We start from the raw sequence: 6,000 nt of genomic DNA on the forward strand, positions 1-6,000 counted from the left end.
GAGTTTTAAGCCCACTAGATAGTGGCAAAACATCTTTTCTTAAGCCCACCCGAGGGTGGCAAAATCTGCATCTTTAAGCCTACTTGCGAGTAGCAAACCATCTTTCAAAAAACAAACATGAAATGTTTTGTTCCAATTTGAACGATCCAGTCTATACTTGTATGTTGTGCGCATCACATAGTAAATCTAGGCTAATAACCGGAATAAGAACACACAATGTTTTCAAAAATAGATATCATGGTTAGTAGAGGTCGATCTTTGATCGGGCAAGCGGAGGTGCTCACGAAGTGACCTTCCCCAATCGTACCCAACTTCCCGAGCCGAGGCAACTTTGGTGATGACGGACACGTGGCCTTAGGCAAACGAGTCAGGGTTTCCTAAATTTCCCAAAATAAAACATTTAGGTGGCGACTCTGTATCTGGCAAAGCTGTTCATGTTTGGCACTTCTTTCAAAAATCTGTTTTCTCAAAACGATTTGCCGGATTTGGACTCTTTGGTTCAGACTTAGAACCGTGACAATTTGAGAGTCTTGAACTGTAGTGAGCCCAATATCGAACAGAACGGGGGGGACTCGTTCCTCCCCGGGGCGTTCGGGGACGTCTACACTTCTGAGTTTCTGTTTAATGGGTCGGGCCTCTAGGTCAAGAGGGATCCGGTGCCGTACAATCTCAAGATCGATTCCAGGCATGTCTTCGTAGGACCACATGAAAACATCTTTGAAATCTTTTAATAAAGAGACTAAGCGCTCGCGTTCCTCCGAAGACAACGTGGACCCGATCTGGACCAGTGGCGGGTCCTTCTCAGTACCAACATTAACAATAGTGATTTCATCAACTAAAGGTTTAACAAATCTTTCCTGCTCTTGATTAATTAAGCATTGCAAAACTAAGGGATTTCTTCCTCGTCGTTTTCATCAAAATTTTGAAAGTCCTAATTAATACAATAAATCAAGGGCACAGAAAAGTACTCAGAAACCACATCCATTCCATTCTCATTAAGCATTTCCAAATCGTCCGATTCTTCTGTTACAACAGACTCAAAAGAGAAAGAAAAAGACAACCTAGACAGAACTATGGCATCCGGGTTATCACCCCCAGGAGTACCAGACTCAGACTCAGACGAGCTGGAACCTGATTCCGACTCAACAGATTCGGTGGAATCAGATTCCGGCTCACTACCTGACCCGGTGCTGCTTGACAAAAATCCATCCTCGTACTGCCAGGTGAGAGAGGGTGTGGTGGATGCATCCAAAATACTTGCAGGTATGCTCGTAGCAGTTTCAATCCCAATCATGGACACCGAGAAGTTATCCCCCAAGCACTTCTGTACGATCGGAGGATCTGAAAGTAGACAAGCCAGTGCTACCCCCATTTTAATTTCAACTCTCTCGGAATCCACATTTTTACTCTGCTCAACCTCAGCTGATGGGTCTGTCTGCTCTTCGGCAACATCATCCCCAGATAACTGCAGGTCGAAGAAGATCTCAAAACCTGACATGCGCTTCCTCTCCGCATTCAACCATGGCTCTGGGAAGCCGCAGAATGGAAAATCCTCCCCCTTCCGGACGAAGCGTCCGTTTAGGGTACCCTGAATGGGTCGGTGCATTAACTCATATGGCTTCCCTGCCTTCCTTCCTCTGGCTCTCCCAGCCATCTCCTTACCTTTCCTTACCCAATCCTCTTTGGTGGGCAGATAACCCAAGCCAAAGGTATGCGGGTTGTGCGGCGCTTCGGCCGATACTACGATGCCTTTCCAGCCACTCTTTCCCAATCCCATCCCGGGGATATGTTGAAGTTTGTTCATGAGGTATATTGATTGCACGCTAACATACACCCCCTCATCAACAGCCAAGATGTTTTGCACAACTCGAGCCTCAGCTAGAGTAAACCCCGATAAGAACACATCCTCTGTGCTGTGCTCGATTTCCAAGACTGGTGTAGACACCTCCGGCGGCGGATGGATTGATGAGTTTCCAAAAACTATAGCAACCCCCTTCCCATGAGGGTATTTCAACATCGGGTGCAAGGTGGAAGAAACTGCCTTTACCTGGTGCAACCACGGTCGCCCCAAAAGTAGGTTAAAGGTTGACGGGCACACATTAATGGGGGATCTCGTGTCAACAAGAACCACCGGTACCCACTTGCCTCTATATTCCACAGAGATGTAGAGAGGTTTGTTGTGATTTGTGCCCTCAGGCGGTAGTTCTTTGTCAGAAAAAGTCAACGTCGGGGAACCTCCTCCCGGAAAAACCAATCCAACTAGCTGCTCTGGTGTGGTGTCTATCGAGAGTTTGGCCTTGTCCATGGCTGAAAGGACGGCTTGTCTATGTATTCGAGAAGCCTTAAGCAGTCCCCAGATGGACATGTCTGCTTGTATCTTTTTCAACTGTTTCAACACAGCCTCTTCTTCGAGTTGCTTCTCTTTCTATTTCTCTGCCTCCTTGTCCTTCCTGGACACCTCTGGCTGATCTAGGTGTGGGGGCTTGAAATACTACCCGCTCCTAGTCATATGGTCAACTTCACCAATGTACCAGGTATCATCCGGTTGATTGCTTCCACAGTCCTCATCCGTATGGGCAAGACATAGGTCATCGTCCTCCCACCACATCCCATCGGCAGCCAACAGACACCTGTCCGGCTCCGTTACCACTGTCCTTGTACTCACGGTACCTTCTGTCCATGTGTTTGCAGCGCCCTCTGTTCTAGTGCACACAGCACTTTCAGTGCCCACAGGGGCCTTGGCTTTTCTGGCTCTTTCAGAGTCTTGAATTCCTTCCCGTTCAAGCTGCATCAGTACAGTCTGTTGTTCAACATCTCTTATATTCAAAATGCCCAGATCCCGAGCAAAATTCTTGGCACCGGCGCTCTCCGGCAATGTATTCTGATCCCCCGCCCTTCCGACCACAACTGATGTCCTTGCCCCTAAAGGGCCCTTTTCCACCTGAGATTCATTGGCAATATCTGGTTGGTCAACAAGCCACCCGATAACCTCTGCTGACACCTCAAAATTGAACTAGTTGACTGTCATGTCCCCCGGATCTTGTTCGTTGAAAATCAGAAGGTTAGCAAAGTCCCCTTCCAGAGTTGCTAAGTCATCCTGCCTCTGATCAAGTCCATCCCCCCATAGTACACAAATTTCTGCCCCTACCGGCAATTCCACATCTGGCCTAAGCTGGCTTACTAACGCAATGTAGCCACTCGGATTGTATCTCTCCTCAATAAAGCTTCCCAGTTCCTCAGTCCCCGAATCAACTGTACCACTTTCCTTTGAAATCATCCCTATTCTGTCTTCGACAGTCACCACCATTAGTTCAGGTTGGGTTCAGGAGATGTCCAACATGCACAAGTCAGTGCTGTCAGGAATGAACACCTCCGGCTTAGGTAGGTAGGAAGGGGTGATATAGTTGCTAGGATAGTAAGACACGACCCCAGTCTGGATAAAGTTGATGCGTTTGGGAGGTGGGGCTTGGTTGTGTGGTGGGAGAGGGTTGGTTGTGACGTTGGGTTTTTCTGGAGGCACAATCACCCTGTTATCAACGAGATCCTGAATCTTGTGATGCAATCTGAAACATTGGTCGGTGTCGTGACCATGCTGTTGGTGATATGCGCAGTACCTGGCTGGGTTATGGGAGGGAGGAAGCAGATTTGGCAACGGCCTCAGCTCTAGGGGCTTCAAGTGTCCTTTCCTGATTAGTACCCCTAGGGCTTTGGACAGGGGCATATATAATGGGGGGAAGGTTCTTTGGCCTCGGGGTTGGTATTTGGTTGTTTGTATGTTACTTCCCGACGAACCGGAGAATGGTGTAGATGCCGGGGTTCTTGGAGGTGTGGTGGTGACCATGGTTACTTCTGAAGCTCTAATGGTTGCAGCATTGCTTGTGCCTGCGTTGTTGTTTCGGTTGAAAGTTCTCCTGGGTTGCTCTTTGTCTTGGTCAATCAGACCATGTTTCATAGCATCTTCAATTTGTACCCCCATCTCTTGTAAATCTGAAAAGGTGGGGAAGGGGAGTACGATCATTTTTTGCATGAGTTTAGGCTGGAGATTGCGCACAATCATCTGTATTTGATCTTTGCCAGTTGGCCTAGGGGTCATCATCGAGGCCTTGGCCCTCCAGCGGGTTACGAATTCAGAGAAACTCTCCTTAGGCTCCTGCCTAGTCGTCTCGAGATCACGGGTTGTAATCTTGATTTACGTGTTATAGGAGTACTGTGCAATGAAAACCTCGGCCATCTCATCCTAGTTCCGCTTGACATCGTCTTCCAATTTTGCGTACCAGATGGCCGCCACACCCGACAGGGTCCGGCCAAACAATGAAAGCTTCTGTAGTCTGGTGAGGCCCATCGGCCTTAGTATGCCCGAAAACAAACGTAGATGCACCATGGGATCCCCGGACCCATCAAAGCGGTCGATTTGTGGCATCTTGATTCGATCTGGCAACGTCACAGCCGAATCGGTATACCCGTCCTCAATGTCTGGGATGGACTTTACCCCTTGGGATTTCTTGAACAATTTTTCAAGCTTGCTCAACTTCAACGCTGTAGGGTCGACCTCGAACTCAAAGGGAGAGTCCGGTTGATTGATAGGCATAGGTGCCTTGGATAGTTGAGGTAGAATCGGGGGCGGAGCCAGCCCTGTCGGAATGTCTGTCTCTCCCTGGACATTTGGTGCCTCCCCGGGTGTCGGAACTCCTGGTGGAGGAGGAGCTTGGTGCGAAGCAGATGCTCCGGTTTGCTGTTGTAGCCGGGTAATTAGCTCTGCCTATTGGGCCATGACAACGGCCTGCTATTTGGCAAATTCTGCTTGACGAACAGCGTCCTCCTGCATGGCTTTCATGCTCTCCTAGAGCTGACGCACCATGTCTTCCATCCCTGACATATTGCCCCCTGACATACTGCCCTGATTTATCTGAACTGTCGGTGTATCTGCCTCTGTAGTAGACTCGGAAATCCCAACCTGGCTGTTTAAAGACCACTGATCTGGCAATCTCGGTATCGATACACTGTGCCTCACTGACCTTCATCTAGCAACCAGGGGTAAAGAGTAGAACACTGGTTGTCCATCTACCAGATCCTCAAATCGATGGAGTCGGCGACCTCTAATCCAGAGTGCTTGGGGAATATCTGCTTGGTCTGAAGCAATTGTGCTAAACTGCCTAGCAAAAAGATAAATAAAGCAATAATAAGGAAATAAACAACCAGACAAACGGACAGCATAACAGCGTAAACAACACACAACACGTAGTTGGGCATCACAACACAGTTGATAAGTTGAATAGACTATTCTCAAACACTGATCATTGTTCCCAAATCACTGCCCCCAAAACTGAATCTGAAAACCGCAGATAACTGATTCCCAAAATACTGAACTGGTGCCCGCAGGCCTGATACCCAAACCTGTAAACTGATACATGCATACCTGTAGAGACGCACTCTAAAAGCACATAGCAAACAAGTGAGAGCCAAAACACCCCTATGTTGGCGTAGGGTTTCCCTGTCCTATTTTGTCAGGAGCTAGGGTTTCACTACGCACGCAGCGGTTTCAAACAACCTATAATCGGGTAAGCAACCTGTACTAGCTTGGAATGGTCACTACGGATTTCGATATGCACTAGGTCGAATGGTCAAAAAGGCTGCTTCGGTAAAACCGGGGTTTGTGTTCCCATCGTGGCAGAGCCCGTAACCGGTCAGCCTTATGGCACGCTTCACAAAGTGAGCCCCCGGCAAACTGTTCAGGAATAGCAGACGGCAAACACTGTGACTTAGGCGCACCAATGCAAATGCAATGCAAAGAAACACATAAGTATAGTCAAAACAAGATATCATGAGCTCGAGTCAAGTTCTCTAAGCTCCCCAGCAGAGTCGCCAGAAACTCTAGACGTCCCCGAACGTCCCGGGAGGGAATCCCATTTTGTTCATTTGGGCTCACTACAATTCTGACTCAAATTGTCACGGTTCTTAATCTGATCTCACAATGTGCGATGTGAGATTGATAAATCACCA

This window comes from Camellia sinensis, chromosome 12 (genome assembly GCF_055761805.1).
Source record: "Camellia sinensis isolate YWXY chromosome 12, ASM5576180v1, whole genome shotgun sequence".
NCBI classification, from domain to species: domain Eukaryota; kingdom Viridiplantae; phylum Streptophyta; class Magnoliopsida; order Ericales; family Theaceae; genus Camellia; species Camellia sinensis.